Genomic DNA, 17,945 nt, shown 5'->3' with positions numbered 1-17,945 from the left:
ATACTTATGTAAGACCCATCTTGGAATATGCTCAGGCTGTATGGTCACCATTAAAGTTAGGTTAGCAATCGAAGGAGACTTGAAAGCGTCCAAAGAAGGCCGCAGCCACTAAATTTTTATTCCAGGAATTAGACATTTGTCTTGACCGAAAGATCAGTCTGTATCTGGTCGTCGGGGAAATGTTCCGCGGAGACTGCGTCTGGCTTCACAGATCCCCTCCTTCTACAGACTGAAGACAATGATGCCGGCTCCTGTGTGGATGCGCTGCCAGTGGTCGCGCACAGATCAAACGTTACGATAAACCAAATTTCAGACAGCTTTTTTACATTCAAACAAGTTTGATATGACATGACATATTATGCAGCAATATTTAGGATAAATTTCTCACATTGTGCAATCGAAATACAGTAGTAGGTTATAACGCAGAAATTTTATCCATATCGCAACATCGCCCTTCGCTAGCTGTAAGTCGCCATTTTGAATCTGTTAGCCAATCACATGCGAGATACGTGTTAACTACCTTGCATGTGATTGGCTAACGGATTCATATGTTTCTGCAGTTTGAACGTTACGATGCGATGGGCTGGTTGATGTGTGTTTTATGTTGAAAATTCTACCAAGATGTTGGATTATTCATTAATCTGGTGAGTGTATAGTGCATTCTTGAAATGTTGATTTTGCTATACAAGCTTAAATTTGCCGACCTAGGGTCGTGAATTAGACGCAATCGAGAAGGGTGACATAGTGTACTTCACCCAATTTTCCATAGAGACAGTGGTTAAGACCATCCACACAGCGATGTGTACTATTAACTTCCATCTGTCTGTGGAGGAGAGCGATAATGTCAAAAAATAAAAGACTCCTCCGGACAGACGGATCCTTCTGTCTAACATTTGTCCTACTTCCGTCTCTAGTCTACGTCACCTATCCTTACCATCTCTCACTTACAGGCGAAAAGGAAGGGACATGATTGATGTGTAGAATACCTGTATCACACTAAGTTTGACGTGTCGTAACAGTGGTGGGAGAACTTGTGCATTGTGGTCACTCAATGAAGCTTTGAAAATGTTATGCTAAATTTGATGTGAGGAAGTACTTTTTGCCAACAGAGTGGTCGTTGTGTGTAATTCTCTTCAAGAAGACATCTCGGCGTGCCCTGTGAATGCCTTTAAAGGGACTGTACAGTACTGGTTGAGGTAGGGATTCATGTTTTGAACATTCCTAAGTGAGATAATGAAAAGCCTTTTATGAAACATGGAAGAGCATGTAATTTTAAGAAGGATTCAACGTTTATTTGATGAAAATTGGTTTTCAAATGGCCGAGATATCCAAAAAAGTGCTAATAATAAAAGGCGACATGCCCCAACTTTATTAGTATCTCTTTGTTTTACCTTGTTTTTGGATATCTCAGCCATTTCAAAACCGATTTTCATCGAATAAACTTTTGATACCCCTTAGAACCGCATGCTCTTTGACATCTCATAGAGTGGTTTCTGAATATCTCACAAAACGTTAAAAGCTAAATCTTCACCTCGACCAGAACTGTACACACCCTTTAAGAATAAGCTGGACGAGCATTGGAAAAATTATGTATTTGACTACTACGTACTAGTAACTACTACATTTTAGGTCCATGGTCTCAAGCAGTTTTCACACCTCCCTGCCATGTGTATGGTCCGATAGATTTTTAGAATATCACTTTAAAATACCGGTACATATTTAAATGAGATTAGCCTAGGCTTTATATTGGAAGGATCAAGAGCAGTCGAGCTAGGATACTTGTACAATCCTAATTGATCAACAGGCTCTGACCTACAGTACATCATCATTCTGGAAAAGTAAAGTACATCTGTAGAAATTTCCTTATTGTACAGTAAGTAAAAGTAAGGAGAATAGGCATAGCAACTCTGCCTATGTAGTAGGCCTGGCAATAAGCTGCAGTGAGAAATTACTGAGGCTGTATAGGACACATGTTACAATCTCAATCTGTCATGCAATGACGTGAATGTCTAACGTTTTATATATCCCGCTTAAAGGTAGGGGATACCTTTTACAGAACTCCTAAAATGCAGCAAAACATTAAATATGAACCTCAGTGGACTTGTTTAGGCCACTGCTTAGAAATTTGGAAGTCAACAGTTATCTACAATTTGAATAATGCACAAAACTCAACTACTCTGTAGTTCTGTGTGTCAGCCACACTTACACTGTAAGCCTTTTTGTTGCAGTCTTCTGTATTTTTTATCTATAAACGCAAATCTAAAAGTATAAGAGCTGATGTAATAACATATAGAGTGTGTGGCAAGAATGTATTATAGAAATGTTTGTAAGTTTTGGTGAACTTTATTCACAAAATATACATGATGGACACACATGCAGTGCATGGGTCTGCAAAGGTAGCCTAGTAATGTACTGGAATTTACGGTGAGCCCCGAAAAAAATTCAGTTCAAAATCTAACGGTCAATAAAAATGTACTAAATGTTACCTTCCACTTTCAATACTTTATGGGAGTTTCTAAAATGATACTCTCTTCAACATACCACTGTGTTTATACAACTCTTCATTTAAGGCATGCAAATGGGATTCCCTACCTTTAACGCACTTTACTACTTAAGATGTTGTCTGGGTGTTCTGCAACTTGACAAAACACAGGGTAACATTCCACAGATAATTTTGAAAACATGAAATGAGTGATGAGTACACTGTAACAGGCATTGTATGAAGACCTTCTCCAGAAATGTTAATGCAGTATAAACTCACCCAGTTGTCCCAAGGATCAGGTCAATTCGTTACTAATATGTGAAAAATGAGTTTCAGTAAAGATAGTTTTTCTTCTAATTTCTGCAGAATGTAATACTATCGGTAATTGAAGAAAATGTTAATCATAAAGTCAGCTACAAACAGCAAGGTGATGTCATCTTGCTAAATGCTGACTGTAGACAGAAAAAATTTGTCTGTCCGGAGGAGTTTTATAATGTCATACATATATTTTTTTACTTCTTTGGTCCTCCGAAGACAGACCCAAGCCTGTCATGTACATACAAGTACACTGTACACACATTACCGCACAATAATTCTGGACAGAAAAAAAAAAAAAATGGGACATGGGGTCTTATCAAGTAAAACTGCTATTAATGCTAAAATTTCACTGTAATTTCTTCTTGATGCCAAATGCATCTTATACTCCAGTACGCCTTGTATACAAGAAATGTAAGAGATCATGGTCTCTATCAAAATGGTTTAGCAGTATCCATTCAGGACTCAGGAGGTGACAGCAATCAAATTGTTTACAAAGTGTTTGGTAAAATGGGTATGGAACCTTTAATACATTGTTGTGGAACCTTTAATACATAAGTTGTGCGTGTTAAAACATTGGAAATTGAAACTGAAAAGGCAAGATAACTTGACTGAAGTGCAGTTTGACCTTGATCTTGAAATGACTTCGATCTCACCCTCAGATGACATTAGACTACAACTGTATGTGCTATTTGTAGTTATTGGCTATTTAGCTCACCTGAGCCAAAGGCTCAAGTGAGCTATTGCGATCGCCCTTCGTCCTGCGTCCGTCGTGCGTCGTGCGTCTTGCGTAAACTTTTTACATTTTCATCTTCTTCTTGAAAACCCCAGGACCGATTTTCATCAAACTTGGCAGGTAGCATCCTTAGGGGTTCAGGAACTCAATTTGTCAAAATGGGCACCATGCCCCACCCAGGGGGCCCCCAGGGGGGCAAAACCCCCAAAATTAAGGAATCTTTAAAAATGTTCTTCTCTAGAACCAGAAGTGATGGAGCTAAGTTAATACTATGAGTTAGTACATTGATGACTGTAGTTTCAAGTTTGTTCATGGCAGAATCAGGGGTGGCCCCCTTGGGACCCAGGGGAGGGGGGTGAGGAGGGGTCCAATGGGGCCTAAATTGTACATTTTTATCTTCTTCCTTAGAACCCCATGACCCATTTTCACCAAACTTGGCAGGTAGCATCCCTAAGGGGTTAGGATCTCAATTTGTTAAAATGGGCACCATGCCCCACCCAAAATGAAGGAATCTTTAAAAATCTTCTCTAGAATCAGAAGTTATAGAGCTAAGATAATACTATGAGTGAGTACATTAATGACTGTAGTTTTGAGTTTGTTCATAGAAGATCCAGGGGTGCCCCTCTTGGGGGCAGGGGTGGGGGGGGGGGGTGGTTGGGAAGGTCCAAATGGGGGCCTGAATTGCACATTTTCATCTTCTTCCTGAAAACCTCATCATGGATTTTCGTCAAACTTGGCAGGTAGCATCCCCAGGGGGTCAGGATCTAAATTTATCAAAATGGGCACCATGCCCCACCCAGAGGGCCCCAGGGGGCCCCAATCCCCAATAATTAAGGAATCTTAAAAATTTGGGCCCTTATTGTACATTTTCATCTTCTACTTGAGAATGCCTGGTCAAATTTTGGTAGAGCTGTGAATATTTTAGATTAGTGACTGCGTGAAAGGTGAACTTGCGATACTCAGGTGAGAGCTAGACCCACGGGTCTCTTGTTTAAATATTAATCTCTTAGTTTGTCTTATGTGGAATGTACACTATATTAACTTAGCAGCAGACCTTAAATTACATGCCCTTGACCAAAGCGTGGATTGACTGTACAGTGTGTGATAACATAAATCCTGTCACTTTATGATTACGTACTGTACCTGTTCCGGACAAGCACTAAAGAACAAACATCATCTTCTTAATGCTTTGGTGCTTTTAAAAAAAAATGCATCAGTTCCTCTGAGTCGCATCTTTGCCATCAAAGTTGACGATTTAAACATACTCTGGATCCAAGATGCACTGAATTTCTGTCAACTACACAACACAACTATCCTTCCTGAGGGTTTAGGCAACACTAGGCATTTTCACATCAGCCCGATGTTTCGAAATAGGGCGCTATTTTCTGACTTGGGAAAATAACCCGATCACGAAATAGCGCGCTATTTGATAATGTGAATACAAGTTAGCACGCTAATTTTATCGCTCTGATCGAGAAAATTTCTCGAGTTTAACTCGCAGAAATTTCCGAAATAGTTAATTTGCGAACTAGCGCGCTATTTGATAATGTGAAATCGCCTCAAGAAATTAGCGCGATGCATCCCATCATGTGTGTGATGGCAATCACGCGGGTAATTTTTTTGTTGTTGTTGAAATGTTTCAATTGAAACACCTCTGGATCCAAGACCCTGTTTACAATGCAGGGCTGGGCCGAGCCCGGGCCCAGCCCACGTTGAGCCCGGCCTCATTTGCGGTACTCGGCCCCGCAATTCTGTCCATTTACAGTGGAGGACTCGGCCCGGGCTTTTAATTCAAACCTTTCAATATTTTGTTGTAGTGGCGCTCTGCTTGTAAACAAACGATTATTATTAGGAGCGCGCGGGTTGCAATTTGGTACCACATTTGGCCCAGTTTGTGTTTACAGTGAGAAAAGGCCGGGCCGAGCTGTGGCCGAGACTACCTCCAGAGCTTGGCCAAATGCGCGGCCAAATTTGGTACCGCATTTGGCCTTTTGCGCGTTTACCGTCGAAAATCATGTTTTCAGTCATATCAAAGGAAATTTTCGATGAAATTTACATGTCACATAGTTCAAGTCAAGGTCTATCCATTCATGTTAGGAAAATTATCTCTACACGGTAAACATGCGTGTACGTGCATGTTGAAATTTTAACATGCTCCAATCAAGCTCAAAATTTGTTGCAAATGTTTCAGACGATTTAGAGGCATTTGATAAAAAATTGATGGACCCGTAAACGCGCGCACATATACGCACACGCAGCTTGTACGCATTAGAATTTTTCCATTTTTTTACGTGGATCGGCTGTCTATGACATCAAGGAATGATTCTACCAAGTTTCAAGTCAATCTGACTCTGTATGACGTCAAACTGGAAATTATGCATGTGCGTCAATGGTGAAATACAGTGCAAATACGCCAAAAACTGCTAATTTCAAATCCGTTTTAGCTTGTTAGGATGGACGATGACCCCTCATTTTCTTTACATATTCTGAAAGCTGATGAGTCGTGGATATCATTTCATGGGTGGCTGATGGTGAAATGTTTTAAGGTACCAAATTCCTCAAAGAAAAAAAGTAAATTTTCAAAATGACCTCGTCAAATTTCAAGTTCACTTGAGCGCATCTTACCTGTCCTTCGCCGATTTTCAGTGTAGTCCTTCGCAGATTTCAGTACATGTTGTAGCCACTTTCATTGTCTTTCAGATAAGTAACCTCACATTTTAAATTTGATGATGTCATCACCTCAACAACATCAAAAAGATTGAAGGTAACTGTGTATCATTTTACCATTTTATGTGTTATCTTTATAGCAGTCCATTTTTTCTGGAAATACCAGCTGACTTGACTATCTTCATCGAGTGCTAGCTCACGTATCCATCGGTGAATTTCTCCCAGATTTCAATACAACTGTATGTTGTAGGACACTTTGGACCATTGGCATTGTGCCCTCTGTTTTTATGCCTCCGCCACGAAGTGGTGCCGGAGGCATTATGTTTTCGGGTTGTCCGTCCGTCCGTCCTTCCGTCCGTCCGTAATGAATTTTGTGGACAGGGTAACTACAAAAACCTTTTGAGGTATCCTAATGAAACTTGGCATGTATGTGTATTAGGGGGTGAAGTTGTGCCTATCAACTTTTAAGTGCACATGCTCAAGGTCAAATGTCAAGGTCAAATACATAAAATTCACTATTTCTACCATATCTATGTAATGCCTGAAAATATTTTCTTGAAACTTAGTGTATACATGTATTACCAAATTAAGATTCTCTGCTGAAAATTTGGGGTCATGAGGTCAAAGGTCAAAAGGTCAAGTAAGAATATTAAAACTTCACTTTTTTCTCCGTAACTTGGAAATTGTTCAAGGTATCTTCATGGAACATAGTATATATACATTTACTAACTGGCAGTGATTATCTAGAGAATTTAGGGTTCATGGGGTCAAAGGTCAGGGGTCAAAGGTCGAGGGCAACACTTCAACATTTTACCATTTCCCTCATATTTATGCAATGCCAGCAGGATTTTTGTTTTTACACTTGGTGTATGCATGTATAACCTAATAGAGATTCTCTGGAAACTTTCTTTTTTTTTTTACCTCAAAGGTCAAAAGGTCAAAGATCAAGGGAAAGTGCTGAACTAACTTTTTTCTCCATATCTATGAAGTGGCTCAAGTTATCTTGAAACTTTCTATATATTTATGCATGTTCTGCCTGACAGTGATTATCCTATGAATTTTAGGGTCAAAGGCCAGATGAAAATGGTAACAATGTACTTTTCAATACAGAAATTGCACTTTTTCTCCATACCTTGAAAATTACTCAATGCATAAACTTATGAATGGGCAAAGTCAAGTTAAAGTACTTAAATCCCCAAATACATGCTCTCCGATTCATCCAATTAAACCTAGGTTAAGGAAGGTGAACATTCAACACATTTGTGACCAACTTGTCATTTTAATATTTTGCCAATTTTGTGAAAATGTAATCACACATTGTCCATATGTACTATAGACCTATTAGGAGAATCATGCATTATGGCAGAGGCATACCAGTCACCTTAGCGACATTTCTAGTTTTCATCGGATGTAGGGATCATGTCGAAAAACTTGGTTGAAATTAAAACTTATCTTCGATGTAGGGAGATATTGCACATTACACACTACTCATTGTGGTGATGTGGCTCAGTGGATTCAAGGATCAAGGTCTTGGATACTCAATCTTGATATTTTGTTTCTTTTTACTGATCCTTACATTTTTCCTTTTTATACCCCCACCCACTCATAGTGTGTATGGGTTATATAGGAATCACTTGGATGGTGAGTGGCAGGGTGGTTGGTCGGTCCGTTGCAAAAAATCTTGTGGATCGAACTACTCTCTCATTTTTTGAGCAATTGACCCCAAATTTAGCATGTGTGACCGTTTTCAGAGGTAGATGTGCAAGACACCTTTGTTAGTATCAAATAATGCATTGCCATGGCAATTGGCAAATTTTCTTAAAAACTTGTGGATCGAACTACTCTATCATTTTTTGAGCAATTAACCCAAAATTTGGCATGTGTGACCACTATCAAAGGAAAATGTGCAAAATACCTTTCTTTTGTTTTTATCAAATAATGTGTTGCCATGGCAATGACAAATTTTGAAAAAATCCTACCAAATGTTGTGGATCGAACTACTCTCTCCTTTTTTGAGCAATTGACCCCAAATTTGGCATGTGTGACTGTTATCAAAGGTACAAGGTGTTTTTATCAAATAATGTGTTGCCATGGCAATGACAAATTTTGAAAAAATCCTACCAAATGTTGTGGATCGAACTACTCTCTCCTTTTTTGAGCAATTGACCCCAAATTTGGCATGTGTGACTGTTATCAAAGGTACAAGGTGTTTTTATCAAATAATGTGTTGCCATGGCAATGACAAATTTTGAAAAAATCCTACCAAATGTTGTGGATCGAACTACTCTCTCCTTTTTTGAGCAATTGACCCCAAATTTGGCATGTGTGACTGTTATCAAAGGTAGACGTTCAAGACACCTTCTCCGTTAGTATCAAATAATGCATTGCCATGGCTATGGCAAATTTTCATAAGAACTTACAGTGGATCAAACTACTCTATCACAGGGCTGCACACTGGCGCCGGTCTGACGGTCAAAGACCGGTAAAAGTCACTGTCGGACCAGTGACTTTTCAGGAAATCCACAAGTTACCGGTCCGACATGACCAGTAAAAAAAAAAAAAGCATTGGCGGGGTCAGTAGAAAGAAAAAGAGCAGCCCCGATCAGGGAGAAACAGAATGCAAGATATCGCACTGTTCAACAAGTTTTACGCAAGTTTTCGTTTATGTCTACCGGTGCAATTTGTACAGTAAACATATATTTTGAGCACTAGCAGTCGACCGGATTCACACTCGCTTGCGCATTGGTGCTGCTCACGCGCTGCCATGCCATGCAACACATTCAAAACATGTACAATGTAACTGTTGAAATGCATGTAATTCCCCGATCCCCGTTTTGTTTGTTCGTTTGCTTGCGAGCGGCGGTCATGCCAGACAAGAAGCATTGATAGAAGCGCATGCATTTCTGGGTCATTTTACTCATGATTTTTTAACGCAAGGTCGATCCGATCCCGGCTTCGCAGCAGCATGGCAGTTGACATGTTAGAACTAATTTACTTGTGCCGATTTTTAGAAAAAGTAAAAACATATTCGATATTCAGCGATACAGTAAATGGATCTGATTCCGTTCATTTTCATTTTACACAGTCATTTCACAAATGAATATTTTCATTCGTTCAAAATGGTCTCATAATGAAGATAGGCGCAAAAAGGATCACGAAATCAACCCATCCGTGTACTTTTTAAGAACGCATGCACAAAATGTGAAGAGATAATACTAGGGAGAAAAAAAAATCATGAAATCATCGCAGTCCTGCTTACATATTTGAGGTGGAAATCGTCCCAAAAAGAATCATGAATTTGGTCACGTCGTACACCTTTCAAAAGCTCATGTACGAAATGTGAAGAGATTATAGAGGAGAAAAACAAAATAAAGGATACATTTGTTGCGTGCATCATAAAAGATTACAGCCAAATAACAATTCAAGAAATCAACGCAATCCCGTTGAAATTTGAGGAAATAATAGGCGCAAAAAGGATCTTAAATTCAGTCCTGCATGCCGTGTTGGTTATCAAAAACGCATGCACAAATGCGACAAAATTATTGGGAGAAAAATAAAAAACACATTTTTACCTTTCTGGTGCGTGCATTACAAAAGATTACATCCAAAGTAATTCATGAAATCGCCACAATCCCGCTGATATTTGATGTAGAAATAGGCGCTAAAAGGATCGTGAATTCGGCCGTGTCGTATACCTTTTAAGAACGCATGTACGGAATGCGAAGAGATTATGGGGAGAAAAATAAAGAACGCATTTTCAACCATTCTAGCTGGTGCGTGCATCACAAAAGATTACATCCGAAGTAATTCATGAAATCGCTACAATTCCGCTGATATTTGAGGTAGAAATAGGCGCAAAAAGTATCATGAATTCGGCCGTGTGGAACATCTTTTAAGAACGCACTTACAAAATTCGAAGAGTTTATCGGGAAAAAATAAAGGACACATTTTCAACCCCTTTTGGCGCGTGCATCATAAAATATTACACCTGTAGTAATTCATGAAATCGTCACAATCCCGCTAATATTTGAGGTATAAATGGGCGCAAAAAGGATTGCGAATTCGGCCCTGCATGTCGTGTACCTTTCAAGAACGCATGCACAAATGCGAAGAGATTATTGGGAGAAAAATAAAGAACCCCTTGTAGCGCGTGCATCAGAAAATATCACAGCTAAAATAATTCATTAAATCATCGCAGTCCAACTGAGCACCAAGAGCAGGTTACGCAGCAAGTTCGTGCACCGATGTTCAGAAAAAGTCACAAACGCATTTGATACAATCTGATTTTGTTCATTATCATTTTACACTGTAATTCACAAACAAACATTCTATTTTTTTTTTCTTTTTTTTTCTTTTATTTCTTGTGCAATAAATAATGCAAGTTTAAAAAAAATATTAATCTGTATAATGTACATGGGGGGGGGGGGATACGTCCATAGAAAAGAAGAAAATAAGTTTGCAAGTCATTTAATGTTTTTTTAGGTTGTCGTTGTTTACCGGTAAATTTTCTGTTCGGACCAGTAAAAATGGTAAAACGGGGCATTTACCGGTCTGACAGAGACAGGTCGGACCGGCAGAAAAAATGGGTTAGTGTGCATTGTCAATGTCTATCATTTTTTGAGCAATTAACCCAAAATTTGGCATGTGTGACCACTATCAAAGGAAAATGTGCAAGATGCCTTTTTTTGTTTGTATCAAATAATGTGTTGCCATGGCAACACATTTTTGTTTGTATCAAATAATGTGTTGCCATGGCAACGACATTTTGAAAAAAATCCTACCGAATGTTGTGGATCGAACTACTCTCTCCTTTTTTGAGCAATTGACCCCAAATTTGGCATGTGTGACCGCTATCAAAGGAAGATGTGCAAGACACCTTTTTTGTTAGTATCAAATAATATGTTGCCATGGCAACACCAAATTTTCATAAAAACTTGTGGATCAAACTATTCTCTCAGTTTTTGAGCAATTAATCCCAAATTTGGCATGTTGCCTTGGCAAGTTACCTTGCACATTTTGCACCTTGCACTTCCTAGTATTGCATAATGCGTTGCCATTGCAACAGTAAATTTAAAAAAAAAAAGTCCTTCCAAATATTGTGGATCAAACTACTCTCTCAGTTTTATAGCAATTCATTTGAAATTTGAGATATACGATCAGTGTAATGTGAAGTTGTGCAAGACACCTTTTTTCGTTTGTGTGAATAATTTGACTTGAATTTTGGCACATGTGACCACTACAGTATGTAGATGTGCAGAACTCAACTCATCTTCTGTTGATGTTGAACAATGTGTTGCCATGATAACAGTATTTTCTCACTAAAAAACATACAAAAATATTGAGGATTTAGCTAATCCCCTCAGTCTTTGAGTATTTAGCTTGAAATTTGGCACATGTGACCGCCATGGTACATATATGGGCAAGCTTAATCTTTTATCATTGTTTAACAATGTGTTGCCATGGTAACAGCATATTTTGAATGAAAATGTACAAATATACTGTAGAGTTAGTTAATTCCATTAGTCTTGGAGCACTTGGCTTGAAATTTGGCACATGTGACTGCTATGGTAGGTAGGTAGACCTACATGATCTAGATGTAACGCCAACAGTTAGACATGCAAGGTCAATATTTCATTTAGGTTTTACTTCATGTCGTAATATACGAACTTAGACAGATACATTATTATGGACTCTTACATCTACATGTGCATGCCACTTACGTGCGGTAACTATTTAGCTGGAGATAAATCAGTAATTTGGTACAAAATCACCCAAATGTTACTCTTATGTCAAAATCAAGAGCAACAAGTCAACATCATTAGTTGAAGATTTTTTTTTCCACAAAATTATTAGCGGGGAAGTGATACTGTTCCAACAGAACCAGACATGGTTCCTTTTGGCGCACCATAGCAAAACACATCAACACAGTCGCAGTACAGACAGTGAGCTCCGTCGCCTCACCCCCGCTTCTTCTACCACCCCGACTTTGCCACTGTCGCTATCAGTGTTATTGTCAGTTTCATCACTCAATTCACTCTCGATATCAACCTCAAAGTCTTATCATACAGTATAAGGTAAAAATTGGACATTTTATTGGGCTCAGCCGAGAAAGCCAATGTGAAGAAAGACAAGCCAGACATTACATCCGCTGGCCTGGGAATACGTGCTTTATGAATGACGGCCTCAATGTCTTGCTGCACTTGTAAAGGGTTTTGCGCCTTTCGTGATGTCAAAATTTAGGGCTCAAAAAAGACAGCTGTTCCGGGCGAAAATCGTTGAAGTGAATCAATCAGTTTTAACTCGCAATTTCTCATCTTATCTTTTGATAAGCCACATTAAAGATCCGTTTTAGGAGACATTTCCCTCTGCTTTGACAGCTTTTTATACAATATTGTTGATTTAAATCTCGCGTTCTTTGTCCTTTAAAGATAATAAAAAGTTTTGGTACCTCAAAAGTTTCCCTGAATTTCCTTGTCTTAGTTTGTGTTTCAGGTTAAAGTACCTTTCATATAACTAACACTGTGAGACTTACTCGCCCCAAAGTGCTCTTATGTCTTAGTAATCATGCAATTAACTGCGACCAGTAGCCCCATACGCATAGCGTAATGGGGCTTCGCATTGTAGCATTCAGGATCATGACAGATTTAGTATCGCGGGTAAATATCAACTTAAAATCCAAAAATTTCTTCAATTTGAAGACTTACCAATTAAGTTGAAGTATTGAAAACAGGCTTCGGGCAACGTTTGGTTCTGCCAATAGTCCCTTTCTGTTCGAATTGATGACTGAATGTGACTCGGTCGAGAGGACCTTGGGAGAGCTACATACACGGAATACTACAGCCAGTGCATGCGAACAGATCACATGCGCACAAATTTCAAATCCATGAACGGATAAGATGTTTGTGTGCGCATGCGCTGGCCATAGTATTCTGTGTATGTAGCTCTCCCAAGGTCCTCTCGACCGAGTCACATTCAGTCATCAATTTGAACAGAAAGGGACTATTGGCAGAACCAAACGTTGTCCGAAGCCTATTTTCAATACTTCAACTTAATTGGTAAGTCTTCAAATTGAAGAAATTTTTGGATTTTAAGTTGACATTTACCCGCGATACTAAATCTGTCATGATCCTGAATGCTACAATGCGAAGCCCCATTACGCTATGCGTACGGGGCTGCTGGTCGCAGTTAGCTATGCGTATGGGGCTGCACGCTGCTGGTCGCAGTCAGTGGTTTCGTACAATACTACATTGTACGAAACCATTATTGCATGATTACTAAGACATGAGAGCACTTTGGGGCAAGTAAGTCTCACAGACAATGTACTTTAACCTGAAACACAAACTAAGGCAAGGAAATTCAGGGAAACTTTTGAGGTACCAAAACTTTTTATTATCTTTGATGTGATGTTTTCATCATATATTCATTGCACTGCACACACAGGCTGATCTAGTGCTCATTTGCTGGCCCTTGCTGGCCCTTGCTGGCCCTTGATGGCATGATGGGCTGGCCGCGTTGTGCCTGCCAGGGCACTGGGCACGCAAACTTGATGATCACTGTATGTATTGCAGTGTCGATTGATTGTTACAATGATTAATATTTAAATGGCAGTGTGCACTGCCATTACAAGAAGAAAATAACCTGAATTTTCTTACATTCTCAACAACTTTATTTTCTTGCAATTGTATTCACTCCATTTTGCCATCTTTTGGGTAAGTTACAAATTACAGTGCACTCCCATTATAACAAATGCTCGGGACCGGCAGTTTTCTTTCATTTTAACAAAATTTCGTTATAACCGAATAAATACAATATAGTCAACATAACGAAAACAAGGAAGCCATGCATATATCATATTCTGTTTGTTGAATACTCATCATACACTGGAAAGCTATGTGAAATGGGATGGTACCTTTTTAATTTCGTTTAAATTTTACATTTAAAAGAGAGCATATACGTTGTTTGTATTATCACACATGTATAGAAAAATGATGCTTTAGGATTCGGTTACAGTTTGGTATTCCAAAGGTTCGGTTCTTACTAAAGTTTGTTACTCCGAAGGCTCCTTATTCCAAACTTTCGCCATTCCCGGGATTCCGAAGGTTTGTTCATCTGAAGCTTCGCTCTTCCAAAGATTTGTCATTCCGAAAGTTCATAATTTAGAGAGAAATATATTATTCGTTTTCCGAAGGTTCGTTGATCGGAAAATGAAATGAGGTTCGTCATTCCGAAGGTTTGTAAATCAAAAAAAAAAAAAAAATGAGAAAGGTTCACTATTCCGAATGTTCATTGTTCCGAAGGTTTTTTAATCCGAAAATGAAATAAGGTTAGTTATTCCGAAGAAGGTTTGTTAATAAAAAAAAAATGAAAAAGGTTAGTTATTTCGAAGGTTCGGCTATCTTAAGACGATAAAGGTTTGTAATTCCTAAGTTTTGTTAGTGGACTCACATTTTTCACTTTTGGATTTACGAAACTTTTTTTAATATTCCGATTAACGAACGTTTAGAATTCCTATCATTTTCAGACTAACAAAGAGTTGTAATAAGAACCATATTTCAATGTCGGATTAACGAACCTTATTAATAACGAACCTTTGGAAACGCGAAAATGTTTGTAATAAAAAAAAAACCTATTTCATTTCAGAATTAACAGACATTTAGGTGTATCAGAATCTGTGTGTTTTGTAGTAAAGAACCTGCGGAACAATTATTGTATTATACAGTAGTTCCTCTCGGAAACTGTGCATGATACACGGAGCGAAAACACAGTGATGTAAAGCGTTTGCCCATGCAGAGACGCTATAAATGCTTGTTCCGCTACATATTTTCGAAAGCGATCCGCATTTCGTTATAACGGAGCACATTTCTTTTGTTTTTCTTTGTCAGTGGTGCTCGGAAAAGACTTCGTTATAGCGAAAATTTCACTATAACCGTGTTCATAATAAGCGAATTTTGAACCATAGATTTAAGTGCTGATAATTTTGGGACCAGAAGTTTTGCTTTGTTATAACGAAATTTCGTTATAACCATGTTCGTTGTAACAGGAGTGCACTGTTCTGGCAGTTGATCAAGTCAATCTTTAAAGAGCAAACATTTTTTTTCCCCTGGCCAGTGTTTGTAGTAACGCTGGTGTTTTTGTGAATACTCACTACTATTAATATGCTATTGCTGTACTGGTCACGTCTAGCAGTCGCAGGAGCTATGCATGTCGATCATGAATTAAAGAACAGACCATAACTAAAGGGTAGAGATGAAACTAAATATTAGAGAGAAATAGCAGTTAGACAAATGAATGTTTGTGACAAGTCCCCAGCTAGATTAAGAAAGCATGACAACAGCCTTTTTAACTTGAAATGCCTTACAATTGAGTGTACCTAGATGGTCTCTTCTTACAGGTGATTTGGATCAACAATAACTATAACTGATTTGAGAAGTTGTGATGGATTTTGAAAAGTTATAATTGATTTTAATTGTAGGTCTCTTGATAAAACAGACTTATAATTGATTGAGAAGTTGTTGATTTATGGATTTATGATTGATTTAGGAGAGTTTTCATTGATTTTCGGGACTTATAATCAATTATATATTTTGATAAAACAGGGCCCGGGTCTCATTTAAATACTGGCTGTGTGTGCTGCATGTGTCATATGATCGTGCATTTTCCTGAATCCTGGCTGAAGAATCATTTGAATTGTGCGCACTCTGTATTTCATGCCTTTTTATGCCTCCACCACAAAGTGTCGCAAGAGGCATTATGTTTTCGGGTTGTCTGTCCTTCCGTCTGTCTGTCCTTCTGTCTGTAATCAATTTTGTGGACAGCGTAACTAAAAAACCGTTTGAGGTATCCTAATGAAACTTGGCATGTATCTGTATACATGAGTGGATGAAGTTGTGCCTATCAACTTTTGGATGCAGATGCTCTTGAAAGGTCAAAGCTCAAGGTCAAACGCGCAAAATTTCACTACAGGTATTTCCCCTGTATCTTACACAATGCCTGAAGATATTTTCTTGAAACTTAGTGTAGACATGTACATACTACCCAATAAAGATTGTCGAGAGAGAGTTTTGGTCATGAGGTCAAGTGAAGATGTTAAAATGTCACTAGTTTTTCTCCATGTCTTAGAAATGGTTCAAGGTATGTTCATGGAACTTAGTACATGTGCATGTACTGACTGGCAGTGATTATCTAGGGATTTTGGGGTCATGGAGTCAAAGGTCAGGGGGTCGAAGGTCAAGGTCAACTCCTCAAAATTTTACTTTTTCCCCTCATATCTATGCAATGCCTGCAAGATTTTTCTTGAAACTTAGTATATATACATGTATTACCCAATAGAGATTCAGTGGGAAGTTTTTTGCCAATAAGGTCAGAGGTCAAAGGTCAAGTGAAAATGCTAAGTTTCACTTCTTCCTCCATATAGTCTATCTGAAGTGGCTCAAGGTACAACGTCTATCATCATGAATCTAAGTACAGTTGAACCTCTCGTATCCGGACAAGTCGGGACCGGGGCTCATCCGGATAAGGGATTTGGCCGGATATGGGAGACTCAATGCTTTATACATGTACATACCGTATAATAGAGCTCTATGGTACATACACATACAATGTACACATGTACTGATGTAGCCCATTGTAGTACCACATGTAGTAATGTGTATACTGTGACCTTTTCATTGTTACACTCAGTAACAGACCCCAAAATAGAGGTTCGTGTTTGCAAGCGGAAATCATTTTCTTTTATAAATTCTTGGGATGATTTACCTAAATAATTATTAAGAAATGTATCAAGTATATGTAATTCATGTGTGTTTCCTCCCGTAATTATTAAAAAAAGATAAAAAAATCACGGCGAGATTGCGGAGAGGTTCAACTGTACATATTTGTTCATGTTCTGCCTGACAGTGATTCTCTTGGGAATTTTAGGGTCAAAGGTCAAAGGCCAGGTTAAAGATAAAATGCTAACAATTTACTATTTCATACTGAAATTACACTTTTTCTTCAGACCATGAAAATTTAATACTCAATGCATAAACTTATAAAAGGGTCAAAAGTCAAGTAAAAATCCTCAAATCCCCAAATACATGCTCTCTTAGAAGATGTAGCCATTCATCCAATTAAACCTAGTTCAAAGAAAGTGAACATTCAGCAGATTTGTGACAAACATGTCATTTTAATGTTTTGCCAATTGTGTGACACTGTCATCACACATTGTCCAGCCATACTACATGTATACCGTATGTCCCCCTCAAAAAAAAATTACAGCGGGACCGTCCACAATGATATCTTTAAAAATAGTGAATCAATCTAAATACAAATTCAGGGTATGAAACTATAACTCATTGCCCACATCTTACAGTTTAGGATGCAGCATCCTAAACCAATATATTCAAGGGATATAGGTTTGGTAGGGCCCTACATTTCAAAACTTTCTCGTGAAGTGGTCAAAGAGAAATGAAGAGTTTTGTAGAGGATGTCAGAAATCTCTTCCCTCCAAGTTCTGTCTATTGTATTCACACACAAGAGCATCGAAGTGCTAAACTTGGAAGAATCAGACTCATGACATGCTTTACAACAATCCACATTTCTCTGTGACCACCTCACCAAATTGAATGGGGTTTTCTGCAAAATAGGGCTAAGATGTTATATTTTAAGACTCTGAAGTAGCATTTAGACAGTTTAATCATATTGGGTATTATCAATGTGAAAATCTGATTGTAATTTTTGGGGGGACATACTGTAGACCTATGAGGA

The 17,945-nt window shown here is 38.5% G+C and overlaps 1 protein-coding gene across 1 annotated transcript in view; it reads left to right on the top strand.

The window, feature by feature from the left end:
• Positions 1-17,945, top strand: part of LOC140244592 (growth hormone-regulated TBC protein 1-A-like) — a 79,458-nt gene that overhangs the window by 1,017 nt on the left and 60,496 nt on the right. The window lies entirely within an intron of this gene.

The sequence above is a fragment of the Diadema setosum genome, chromosome 21 (genome assembly GCF_964275005.1).
Source record: "Diadema setosum chromosome 21, eeDiaSeto1, whole genome shotgun sequence".
NCBI lineage: Eukaryota > Metazoa > Echinodermata > Echinoidea > Diadematoida > Diadematidae > Diadema > Diadema setosum.
The sequence above is the reverse complement of the archived record's forward strand: the minus strand, read 5'-3'. Positions and strand labels throughout refer to the sequence as shown.